Source organism: Miniopterus natalensis, chromosome 7 (genome assembly GCF_054644295.1).
Source record: "Miniopterus natalensis isolate mMinNat1 chromosome 7, mMinNat1.hap1, whole genome shotgun sequence".
Taxonomy (NCBI): Eukaryota; Metazoa; Chordata; class Mammalia; order Chiroptera; family Miniopteridae; genus Miniopterus; species Miniopterus natalensis.
Genome location: NC_142087.1, coordinates 5031403 through 5044919, shown reverse-complemented (window position 1 = coordinate 5044919; position 13517 = coordinate 5031403). Strand labels below are relative to the sequence as shown.

The 13517-nt window shown below is 47.2% G+C and overlaps 1 pseudogene; it reads right to left on the bottom strand.

The window, feature by feature from the left end:
• Positions 1-930: 930 nt before the first annotated feature.
• LOC107530875 (large ribosomal subunit protein eL39 pseudogene) lies at positions 931-1182 on the bottom strand (annotated as a pseudogene).
• Positions 1183-13517: the final 12335 nt, after the last annotated feature.

Genomic DNA, 13517 nt, shown 5'->3' with positions numbered 1-13517 from the left:
TGTCTGACAGACCAGGGTTCAAATCCTAAGCTGTCAATTCTTAGTACCAATTCTTGGATCCCTTACTGAGGCAGCTCTGAGCCTCAATTTCCTCACTCTAAAAGGAAACCATAAGCTTATTGCAAGAATAAACTAAGTGGGCATAGCACATGTGCTGGGCATGGTACATGGCACACCATTAGCGCCAAATAAATGCTAGCTATTATGATTAGGGGCACAAACCACAAGCAAACAAGGCAGAAAGGGTGTAAGAGAAGATGTTAAAGATATCCAGAGGAGGAAGTGCTGAAAAACACTTTTGAACTCTAGTAACCCTTGCTCTTCCTGGAGCCTGGCACAAGCAGGAAACTTGGTAGATATTAGTTTTCTTTCCTCTCATTAAATGCAATGCAAGCTCTTTCTTTATGTCGTTGTTGTTTCTTATAGGGTCTTACCCCTTGCGATTTACTGTCCCCACTGAGTCCCAGTGAGCTATAAGTGTAGCTACGTAACCTTGGACCAGCAGCTTAACCTCTCTGGGCCTCTGTTTCCTCATCTGGATTGCTTGTGAGGATTAAATGAGTTAATGCGTTTAAAGGCCTTAACAAGCACCCAGCCTTGAGTAAGGGCTCAAAAAATATTTTAGCCTCAATCATCAGCATCATTAGCCACCATCCACCCAGTGGCTTTCCATCACACTTGGAATAAACTCCTGCTTCCTTGCCCTGATTTCCCGGCATGTGACAGGGGCTACCTGGTTTCATCTTGCACCATCTCCCTTTTTATTACATACATATGTGTGTGTGTGTGTGTGTGTGTGTGTGTGTGTGTATGTTGTTGTTGTTTTTAAAGGTCTCACATTTATTGCTGAACCAACCTACTATTGCTACTATTGCAGGGAAAAAAAATCAAGAGAGAAATCATGCTTCCAATAATTTCACAATTAAGATGCTCAGCTTTCCAGACAGTAGTGATCTTTTCAGTCATTTAAAGATGCAGGCAACCTGGATACAGCATAAATGTGAGCCATCTCTCATGTGCGATTCCTTATAGACGCAGTTTGGTTCTTCTCCAATGTCCCCTCTTGGAGTTGTACCTGATTTTATCACCAGTTTTCATCCGAATCCATTGTGGAATGGGCCGATCCCACTTTTGTTTCTTGGCCAGGAACCTCTTGATCCTGAAAGTCTTGTGAGACGACATGGCACAGGAGAGCCAACCATGTGCACCACGATGGCAGAGAAAGAGCTATATATATATTTTTATTGATTTCAGAGAGAGAGTCATTGATCAGCTGCCTCCTGCATGCCCCTACTGGGGATAGAGCCCACAACCCGGGCATGTGTCCTATGAGGAATACTGGTTCATGGGTCGATGCTCAACCATAAAGCCACACTGGCCAGGCACTATTGCTCTCTTTGATTTTGCTCCAGCCTCACTGGCCTTTTGGTTCCTTGAACATGCAAATGAAATTATTCTTAAACTTTATTTATTTATTTTTAAAAATATGTCTTTATTGGTTTCAGAGAGAGGGAGCGAGAGAGATAGAAACATCAATGATGAGAGTCACTGATTGGCTGCCTCCTGCATGTCCCTTGCTGAGGTTCGAGCCTGCAACCTGAGCATGTGCCCTGACCTGGAATTGAACAGCGATCTCCTGGATCATAGGTAGATGCTCAACCACCGAGCCACACCAGCCAGGCCAAATTAAATTATTCTTGCTCAGGGCCTTTGCACTTGCTGTTCCTGCTGCCTGGAATGCTTTTCCACCTGGTGGTCCCACAGCTGGCTCCTTGGCCTTTTGGTCTCAGCTTAAATGGCACTGCTTCAGAGAGGTCCTCCTTGCCTATGTAGCAGTTGCTTTCAATCACATCAGCTTGGTTTATTTTCTTTATAGATCTTATTACAATTTAATATTAGTTTATTAATTACTGGTTAATGGAGACATTGTCTGTTTCCAGAGAGCTGGGATCTGATTCCCCATTTATTCCCAGTGTCTAGAACAGTGCCTGGCACAGAGTAGGTACTGAATAAATATTTGCTGAGTGACTGAACTGGTTTGGAGCCCTCAAAGGCCCCTGGGAGCAGGTGATACCTACTCCAGCTTGGCATTCTTTTTCAACTCCTGCACCTTGCCAGTCTCAGTCTCTTAGCTGACTCTAAATACAGCCCTAACCTGGGCTAGGGGACAATGACAGTCACTGACCTTGGTTCCAGGGACTTGCCTGCCTCGGCCTGCCTGTCTCCCTCACATGAGTTTCTCTTTTCTCCCAAAACTTGGCTTGAGGAGTCAGAATCCCCAAATCCCTTTCCATTTTCACTCCTGGCTTTGAAAAGAGAAGGAGTGACTTCCCTCAAAGGAACAGGAAAGAAAGGTCTTTCTAGCCTTTGTTGTACACGCAGCAGGGGGATGTTGCAAACAAATAAACAACTAAAACTGGGACAGCAAAGCAGAGAGGTGCTCCAGAATCAGACAGACCTGGTTCAAGTCCCTCCCGTTTCTGTCACTTTCTAGACAGAGGTCAGCAAGCTCTTCTTGTAAAGAGCCAGAGAGCACATACTTTAGGTTTTACAGGCCCTACAGTCTCTGTCACAGCTGTTCAACTCTACCATTGTAGCATAGGAACAGCTATAAACAATGGTGAAGTGAACAAGCTACTTACCGGATTTGGCCAATGGGCTGCCGTTTGCCACCCCCTGTTCTAGAACAAATTAAAAAGTAAATCTCTTGCCCTGGCTGGTGTGGTTCATTTGGTCAGAGCACGGTCCTGTACACAGAAAGGTCAAGCGTTCAATTCCTGGTCAGGGCACATACCCAGGTTTTGGGTTTGGTCCCCTGTCGGGGGACATGTGAGAAACAGCCAACGGATGTTTCTCTCTCCCTCTCTAACGTCAACCAACATATCCTTGGGCTAGGGTTAAGAAAAAAATATACTTGGCCTTTTTAAAAAAAGTAAATCTCTTTATGAGCCTCAGGCTCCACATCTGTAAATGGGGATGATCTAGGATCTGCCTCCCTCTCTGGGTGGCAGGGAGATTTTAATGTAATGAAGTGTATAAAGTGCTGAACCTAGTACTTCGCATACCAAAGGGCTCCATAAATGTCTCTGGTTATTAGTATTAACTAGTTTTGTTTTGAACCCTCACCCGAGGAAATTTTTTCCATTGCTTTTCAGAGAGAGTGGAAGAGAGAGAGAGAGAGAGAGAGAGAAAGAGAGAGAGGGAGGGAGAGAGAGAGAAACATCAATGTGAGAGAGACATCGATTGGTTGCCTCTGGCTCACTCGCCAACCAGGGCCGAGGCTGAGCCTGCAGCCGAGGTATGTGCCCTTGGCCAGAATCGAACCCGGGACCCTTCAGTCTGCAGGCCCACTCTAACCACTGAGCCAAACTGGCCAGGGCTTAACTAGTCTTTTAACAACAAAAACTTTCCAAATATATATATATATATATAGTTGTTGTTCAAAATATTACAGAGGTCCCTTTTTCTCCCCATTGACCCATTCCACCCAAACTTTACAAATATTAATTCACTTAAACCTCATAACATCCTATAAGATAGGTATCATCATCCCATCTTATGGACCAGAAAATTGAGACCCAGAGAGGTTAATCAGGTCAAGTGAGTCTGGCTCCAGAGCCCAGGCTCTTAACCACTCCACTCTACTGTCTCTCGTCTTTAATGATCCCATTTAATCATCAGAGCAATCCTCTGAGATAGTTTTAAAGGCCCTTGTTTTGCATTGGGAAACTGAGATAAGGCGGGAGGAAGTAACTGGCCTAAGAAAGTAAACACAGGCTCCACTGACCACGGGATACCGAGCTGGGTTTCTGCCCGAGGTGTCGACATGCGTGGCCTGGCTCCCCCTCCCTCTCCCTGTCTCCGGCTGTTTTCTTTGGATTTCTGCACGGCTTGGAGAAGCCGCGTCAGTCCATCTCCCCTCTTGACTATTCTCCCACCCCCACCGGCCCCCAAGCTATCCCTCAGGAAGGGACCCCCACCCCCCACGCTGCCTGAGCCCATGAGCACTGCAGTGTAGGCGCCTGTGTTGGTCAGCATGGGCGAGCCCGGGAACCTGTGACAGGGGGCCCAGCTGGAACGAGGGGAGGGGAACCTGTGACGGGGGGCCCAGCTGGAACGAGGGGAGGGGAACCTGTGACGGGGGGCCCAGCTGGAACGAGGGGAGGGGAACCTGTGACGGGGGGCCCAGCTGGAACGAGGGGAGGGGAACCTGTGACGGGGGGCCCAGCTGGAACGAGGGGAGGGGAACCTGTGACGGGGGGCCCAGCTGGAACGAGGGGAGGGGAACCTGTGACGGGGGGCCCAGCTGGAACGAGGGGAGGGGAACCTGTGACGGGGGACCCAGCTGGAACGAGGGGAGGAGTGTGTGTGGGGGGGTGGTGGCAGATGTCAGACCAGGAGACCCTGATTATATCTCCCAAACAGGCAGAATGACTACCTGTTTCCAGAAAGGAGCTGGACAGAACTGCCCCCATTGGGGGCAGACATTTACCAAATGAAAAGACAGAAACAAAGGGCTGGGGCTCCTGAGTTCGGCATGGAGCTACTGATGGCTTTCTGTGGCTTCTAAACCTTGGAGACCTGATATTTTGCTTTGTCCTTTCCTTGCCCATTTCCTCCTTGAAGACCAGTTCCTTTTTCTGTCAAAGGAGAAAGGTCCTGCTTTCCGAAGGCCCTTCCAGGGTTGAAACTCAAGAATTCTAATGCTTCTTGCAGGGTGTGGCTTCCCCATCACCTCTTTTCAAGCCCTGTCCCTGGCACCTCTACCACTCAGCTCTCACGTTGAGCTCCAGCATCTCTCTGATTTCTTTCTCCTTTGTTTTCTCCATGCTCCACTTTCTTTCCAGTTTCTATGCCTCTTGCAGCATGCTAGCAGACTCTGACTCATGGGGCCTCTTTCTTGATGGTCCTTCCTCTAAGCCTCCTCCTGTACCTGCTTTCACGAGTCAGTCACTCAGCATAGGATTCCCAGCCTCTTGTTATTTTGAGGAAGGGGTGGAAGATCTGTGGCAATGCTATCTAGATGTTTATAAGCCAGTAGTAAAATGTCAAAGTAATGGGAAGGGGCAACCAGAGGTAATGACTTTTTCTTTTGATAATAAAGATGAGCTACCATCTTCAGCCTAAGCTTGTCTCATTTTTTTATATGTTTTTATTGATTTCAGAGAGAGAGAGAGAGAGAGAGAAACATCAATGATGAGTCATTGGTCAGTTGCCTCCTGCATGCCCCCGACTAGGGATGGAGCCAGCAACCCGGGCATGTTCCCTGACTGGAAATTAAAACGTGACCTCCTGGTTCATAGGTCGACACTCAACAACTGAGCCATGCCAGTGGGGCAGCTTGTCTCATTTTTTTCAGGCCTTCCTAAAGGTTGCAAGAAGCACCCAACACATTCCAGTATCTTGAATTTTTTCCAGATGCTCTAATACTACACAAATACTGACATAAACAGGCTTTGATCTGACAAGGATTGTGAACCCCCCAGCCAGGATCATGAGGACATCATAGCCCTCCAACTTCCCTCCTCTCTTCACCCAGCTAGATCCATAATTTATCACCCCCACCTCCACTACTAAATTCTGCTCCTCTCTGTCTTCTCCATCTCAGATCATGGCACCATCCTTCACCCAGATGCTCAAGTCAAAAACACAGAAGTCATATTTGACTCCTTTTTTCTTTCTACCCATGTCATCAAATAATTGTGTCTCCAACTCCAAAAGATGTCCTACATCTATACTTTTCCTCCATTTGCACCAAAACTAGTCCAAGCCATTTTCATCTTTTACCTGGGCAACTTGCCCCATCTCTCTGCCTCACTATTGCCCCTGTAGTTCTGGTCTTCCTGCACCAACAATAGTCATCTTTAAAAATAGAAACCATAGCATTTTGCTACTCCACTCAAAACCCTCCAGTGCCCTCTCCCTCCCATTGCACACAAACTAAACCTGGACTCTGGCCATGACCCCGAAAGAGTCTAGCTCCTTCCTCTTTACTGCTCCATCTTTTTCCACTGTTTGGAAAACACCAAACTCACTCAGCCTTGAGCTTTCCATGAACTTTTCCCTCCACCAGATACATCTTTGCACAGAAATCTTTGCATAGTTAACTTTCTTTATTCACTCAGATCTCCACTCAAATGTCGCTGCCACTGAGAGGCCCCCACCATCATTACCTGTCATTCTGTTTAACTCTGTCTTGTCTGTTTCTTCCAGTGGACTGTAAGCTCCATGGGGGTGGGAGCTTGGCATTTATTCCTGGCTCTATCCCCAGTGCCCAGCACAGGGTCCTCTACATGGAAAAGGGGTGGTTATTATTATCTGCAGACCCTTTGAAAGGAAGAGATTGTATCCCACACTGTGTGGCCCTGGCCTGATTATCCCCCTGAGCCTCTAAGCTCCCTATAGTTCTTGCTGGCACCACCCATCTCCTGGCATTTCTCTGCGGGTTATCTGCAGCTGGTCTGCAGCCAGGAATGTCATACTTTCCTAATCTTTTCAGGAGCCTGGAAAATCCTAAGGTCCTGGGAGGTACCCCACACCCCTCAGGATCTCAGCTGGCTGTGCAGAAGTTGGGACTCTTGCTGCAATCCCAGGCCCCTTCCCCTGACAGGCCCATCTGCTCTGGGACTGTATATGTGCCTTCTTGGGAAGATCTTGTTTCTCATCCCAAAGCCCATAGGCTTCCTATTGTGGGAGAGGCCACTGGCCCTGTAGGACAGAAATCAGACCTAAAATTAGGTCACGCCCGGCCGGGTATGGCTCAGCGGTTGAACATCAACCTAGGATCCAAGCGATCAGGGTTCAGTTCCCGGTCAGGGCACATGCCCGGGTTGCAAGCTGCAGCTGATCAATGACTCTCTCATCATTGATGTTTCTGTCTCTCTCTCTCCCTCTCCTTTCCTCTCTCTGAAATCAATAAAGATTTAAAAAATAAAATAAAATAAAATTAAGTCACTGGTTCTCAACCTTTCTGCACATGAGTAGCTTTTAGGTAAGGAGGTTTGGCTTTGTTCTGTTATGTTTTGAATATATATGCCTGGGCCCCAAATTCCAAGATTCTGGTTTAATTGGTTTGGGGTGGAGCCCAGGTATCAGTGAGTGTTTTTAAAAAGTTCCTCAGCATGATATAATAAAAAAGACTAACAATAACAAGTATTGGCAGGGATCCTCATGCTTTACTGCTAGGAATTCTAAAATGGTGCAACGGCTTTGGAAAACATTTGGCAGTTTAGCTTATAAAGTTAAACAAATTTATTCTACAGCAATTGCACTCCGAGGTCCTGTATTGTCCACCCAACAAAAAGGAAAATGTCTGCTCATGCAGACTCTTGGACATGAATGTTCATAGCAGCATTATTCATAATGCCCCAAAGTGCAAACAATCCAAATGTCCATCAGTTGGTAAACAGATAAACAATATGTATTATATCTACACAATGGCATACTGCCAAGCAATTAAAAAAATGAATTCCTGATACATGCTATATACAACATGTACAAATCTCAAATACAGTGGGCAAAATAAAAGAAGCAAGACACAAAGACTACATTTTGTATGATCTCATTCATATGAAAGGTCCGAAAAAGGCAAAATCTGTAAAGACAGAAAGCAGATTGGTGGTTAACCTGAGACAGGGGGATGCAGAAAGGGGTTGACTGCAAACAGTCACAAGAGATCTTTTGGGGTGATGGAAATGCTCTAAAACCAAGTCGTGGTGATGGTTGCACAACTGTGCAAATTTACTCAAAATCACTGAATTGTCTATTGGAAATAGTGGTATGTAAATCACATCCCAATAAAGCTGTTAAAAAGGTTTTTCCCAGCCAGAGTTGAGATCTCTGGCCTAGAAGGCAGGTGTCCTAGGAACCCCTCAACTGGGACTCAAGCTCAGTTGGTATCCTCCCTCCCAACCCCCACTAGGGCTCTAGGTCAACATTTCCTCTGACCTCAGAATTGCAGGAAGCTTCCAGCTGTCACCCTGGCTTCTTTTTTGGAGAAGTAGGAAATTAATTCTGCTGACACAGTTCATATGGGTGTAAACATCCTGGCTCTTGGCCACTCTGCCCAAAACAGATACATGGGCATCAAAGGGAATGGGTGGGATGAAGGCGGGGATCACCACAGGTGCCCCCACCCCTATCCTGAGATGTCCCAAACATCAGCTGGGGAGGCTGAGTGCTAATCTGGAACAGAAGCTGAGTTTGGGTGCCAAGGCCCTGGTTCAGCGGGCACCTCCGGGGTCGCTGGCGGTGCTCCAGCTGACTTACTCTCCCAACATACTAGACCTTTCCACACCTCCAGGCTTTGGCGCCCGCGGTATCCTTCCCCTTCCTTGCCCACCTGGAAAACCCTATTCTTCCAGCAAGATTCAGCTCCTGGTCGTCTCTTCTGAAGTCTTCTCCTCTGCATGCCCACTCCCTGGACATCCAAACAGAGCCCCTGCAGCCGAAAGTGTATTTATGTGTCTGCCTCCCCCACTCCTCTGTGGGGTCCCTGAGGGCAAAGGTTTGAGGACAGGCCCCAACACGTATGGGGCCCAGCAGAATGAGGAAGTGAAAGGGAGCAGGACACCACATCAGACACTGACAGGGACAGGAAGACCGCGGGAGACGCCCCATTCCTCTCATCTATTCCTGGCCTAAATGGCTTCTCTCATGTGGCCCCAGACTGGCCAGAGAGCCACTCCCTGTGGAAACCACAGTTTGGGGTAGAATCCTCCCTTCCACAGCTTTTCTGCCCGCTGCCCTTGGAAGCTGCCTTTGTGTTATTGAAACTGCAGAATGGGGCCTATGGGTGGTAGCTCAGGCCAGGCCTGCCGCAGGGTCCTGCTGGAGCCTCCCTTCCAAACCGTCAGGACCTCAGGGGTTGAAATGTGTGGTTCCCTCTCAGCTGCCTCTTGCCATAGTGGAAAGGAACAAGGGGGTTAAGGTATGTGATCTCGGCCTGTATGTTTATATTTCCGCTTTAACCTCGAGCCTGGGCTTTGTCCTGCATTGAGACTGGCTCCCAGCCAGGACTGGCTATCACTGGAGAAGCCCCGCTTATCCCAACCATCTCTCCCACCCCAGCCCTGCTGTCCGGAGAGGCTTCTCAGTTCAGAAAAGCTGACGGAGAGCTTGAAAGCCCCAGGATTTTGCTCGACCTGCGCGACCCCATCTCGGGAGCGGAGGACGCAGGCTGCTGGCAGGGACTCTGCCACACTGGGCAGCTCGTGCTTTTCTTGGCATCCCAAAGGGTGCTGCTTTGGTGTTCCCATCACAGACACCAGAGCCTGGAATAGAAATAGGGATACCCGAAAAAGTCACCCAGACTTCAATCCAGTGTAGTCTGCCCACAGTGGACAAATATTTAGAGTGTCAGGCACGGCGCTGGGTGTGGGACCACAGGGGAGAACAAGCCCCGGCCCTGCCCTTAAGCTGTCACAGCCTAGTAGATGAAGAAAATGGACAGAGCCCTGGTCAGTGTGGCTCAGTTGGTTGGAGTATCGTCCCATGCACTGAAGGGTCTCGGGTTTGATTCCAGGTCAGGGCACATACCTGGTTGGGGCATGTACTGGAGGCAACTGATTGATTTTAGTCTCTCACATTGTTGTTTTTTTCTCTCTCTCCCTACAAACAAAACAAACAAAAAAACCAAAAACCCACAGATACTGAGCACAGGCTGATATGGAAATACAGAAGAGGGGGCCTGACCTAGCCCTGGGGGAGGTGAGTTCAGGGTAGGCTGCCTGGTGGAGGTGGCATCTAAGCTAAGATTTGAAGGTTGAATTAGGCAGAGGGGAAAAAGAGTGAGAATAAATAGCACATGCAAAGGTCCAGGGTCAAGAGACAGCCTGGTATACCTAGGTAGTTCAAGATGGCTGGGACTAGATGAAAGAGAGATGGTTTGAGGGTCCAGGTTTGAATAACATGTCTGTATATAAAGTGCCTATCGCAAACACTCTGCCATGGTACCTGTCATAATTGTGGTCTTATGAGCCAAGGTAAGAGTTTGGGACTTTATCCTGCAGTCAGTGGTGAGACATTCAAGGGTTTTAAGCCCAAATGACTTGATCAGATTTACAATACGAACAGACTTTATTTTTTTAAAAATATATATCGATTTCAGAGAGAGGAAGGGAGAGTAAGAAACATCAATGATGACAGTCGTCATTGATCGGCTGCCTCCTGCACGCCCCTGACTAGGGATCAAGCCCAAAACCCCAGGCACATGCCCTGACTGGGAATCGAACAGGGATCTCCTGGATCCTAGGTTGATGCCCAACCACTGAGCCACGCCCGACCGGGTGAACAGGCTTTAAAGAGAGCCCTGTGACTGGAGGGTGGATTATGGACTAGGAAAGAAGCAAGCTAGAGGACAAGAAGACCAGTTTGTAGACTACTTTAATTCAGAAAATAGATATGGGGTAGAGAGCTTCAAATATGCTCCAACAGAAGAGTAGATATACATTGGAAGACAGAATACAGCAATGAAAATGAACTATGGCTACATGCAACAACATGGATGGGTCTTGCAAGTGCAATGTTGAGCAAAAGAAGGTACAAAATAGGACTCTATAATTCCATTTATATCAAATTCAAGGAACAGGCAAACAAAATTGTAGTGTTTAGGGATACATGCTTAGGTGGTAAAACTGTAAAAGGAAGTGATTATCACAGTAGTGGGGAGATTGCCTCATTGGGGAATTCTGCTTGACAATAACTTGAGCTGAGTGTTGACCCAGGTGTTCATTCTGTGACAAATACATTAAGTTTTAATTTGTTTTGTGCACATTTGTGTGTGTGCTATTCTTTTTTTTTAGGACATGTTTTTGATTTAGAGAGAGAAACATCGATTGGTTGCCTCTCCCAGGCTCCTTAACTGGGAACCGAATCGACAACCTAGGTACGTGTTCTGACCATGTATAGAACCCAAGATCTGTTTATGTGACAATGCTCTAACCAACTGAGCAACACTGGCCAGGGCTGTATATATGCTTTTCCTTTTTTCTAAGATTATTTTAAAATTGATTTTTAGAGAGAGGAAGGAGGAACACGGGTGTGAGAGTGGAACATCATTCAGCTGCCTCCTGCAACTGGGGTCTGTGCTCTGACTGGAATCGAACCTGCCACCTTCTTGTATACAGGGAAATCCTCCAAACTGAGTCACACCAGCTGGGGCTGTCTAGCCAGGGCTATTTTTTGTTAAAAAATTTATTGTTGAAAGTATTACAAACGTCCCCCGTTTTTCCCCATTGATCCTCTCCACCCTGTACACCTCTCCTCAGAATTCACCACACTATTGTCTGTGTCCACGGGTTATGTATATAAGTTCTTAGGTTAATCTCTCCCCATCCACCCACCCACCCTGCCTTCCCTCTAAGATTCTTCAGCCTGTCCCATGCTTCTATGTCTCTGGATCTATTTTGTTCATCAGTTTATTTTGTTCATTAGATTCCACATATGAGTAAGATCAGGCGATACTTGTCTTTCTCTGACTGGCTTATTTCACTTAGCATAATACTCTCCAGGTTCCACCATGCTGTCTTATAGGATAAGGGATCCTTCTTTTTTTACAGCTGCATAGTATTCCATGGTGTAAATGTCCAGGATGATGCTTGATATGATTTTAATCTTCTTGAACTTGTAGAGACTTGTTTTGGATCCTAACACGTGGTCTCTCTTTGAGAATGCCCCATGTGCACTTGAGAATGCACGTTCTGCAACTTTGGGGTGAAATGTTCTATAAATGTCAATTAAATCCATCTGATCTAGTGTGTCATTTAGAGTCAATGTTTCCTTTTTGATTTTTTATCTGGAAGATCTATCCAGTAAAGTCAGTGGGGTTATGGGGTATTAAAGTCCCCAACTATGACTGTATTACTGCAGATCTCTCCTTTAAAATCCTCCAAAAGTTTTTTCAGCCTGTCTTCAGTTCTGAGGTGGGTCTCTTGTAGACAGCATATATTTGGGTCTTGTTTCCTTTTCGTTAATGTCTTGATTTTAGAGAGAGGGAGGAGATAGAAATATCAATGATAAGTCATTAATTGGCTGCCTCCTGCATGCCTCCCCCACTGGGGATTGAGCCTGAAACCTGGGTATGTGCCCTGACTGGTAATGGAACCTTGACCTCCTGGATCATGCCTCTCCTGAACCTGAGCCACACTGGTCAGGCTAGGTCTTGTTTTTTATCCCATTCAGCTACCCTATGTCTTTTTATTGGAACATTTAATCCATTTATATTTAAGGTTATTATTGATAGGTACTAATCTATTGCCATTTTATTTCTTTATGCCTGTTTCTCATTCTATTTCAACTTATTACAGCAGTCCTTTTAAGATTTCTTGCAATGCTGGTAAAGTGATAAACTCCTTTAGTCTTCTTTTTTTTTGGTCTGGAAAGCTCTTTATTTCATCTATTTTGAATAGCAGTCAGGGCTATTTCTTGAATTTTTTGATACAGAACTCCAGTTCTTATTTACTATTCATACTACTGCCTCCAGTTTTGACACTCCCAGCCTCACCAAGCTGCATGGGGCCAGGAACCACTGACACCAGAAAGGCTGCCCAGGTGGGGGTATCTGCAGCCTCTGGCTCCATCATGGGAAGCTCAAGCAGAACAGCAGGTGGCAGTTTTGTGTTCCTCTCAAGCTACCACTGCCAAGTCTGCTCACTTGGGAGGCCAGAGGAAGGTGGAACTAGTGAGTCTGCAGGCCTCTACCAAACAATTCTGCATGGAGCTGGGCACCAGGTACCTAGCAATTGCTAGTCTCCTGCTGGTCTTTTATGGCTGGTTTGCTTTAGTGAAGGTTTGCATTGCAACTAATGGCCATAAATGCCAGTGCTGGAAAGTCTCTCTGATGCATTTAGTTTGTAATTTCTCAACTTTGCCCAAAGCCATTTTTTTTTTTTTTGCAGTGTAAAATTTTTATAATTAGAATTGGCCAAGTGACATTGTGTCTCCCATAGTTGTTCTTTTCAAGAGCACTTATAACCCGTGCAGCTTCATTACAGGCGATTCAGTTTGCAAGCATCCTGGATATAGAAAATGGTTGCAAAGCTCTCTGGACAAGAGGAGCAGAAAGGGCAAAAGACGGGCTGGAAGTGGCAGAGCAGCGAGGGGGCTAGGACCCAGGTCCACGTTACGTTAACAGCCTACGTCACCAGGACTCCGCCCTCCAGTCAACATCTGAGCCGAGTCCCGGCAGGTTTCAAACCCGCCCGCGCCCCCAGTTGCGCACACTCAGTCGGATCCTGCCGGCGCACCGCCCACCCGGGTCCTTCAGCCCCAGGGGGTGTGCTCGAGTGGGAAACTGAGGCAGGGAGCGTGCTTGTGAGTTCGTTCCTTTCTCAGTCTACACCCCAGGGCCCGCAAAACTGCCTCCCTCTTCTCAGACGCGCATGGAAGAGCAGGGAAAGACGGAAGGAAGGGGAGGGGGCCGAAAGCTAGCGGGGTCTGAGTACCCGGCCGGTCCTGCCACACTCAATATGGCGGCCGGCAGCGGCGAGGTCCCTCAGAGGCGGTACCAGCGCATGCGC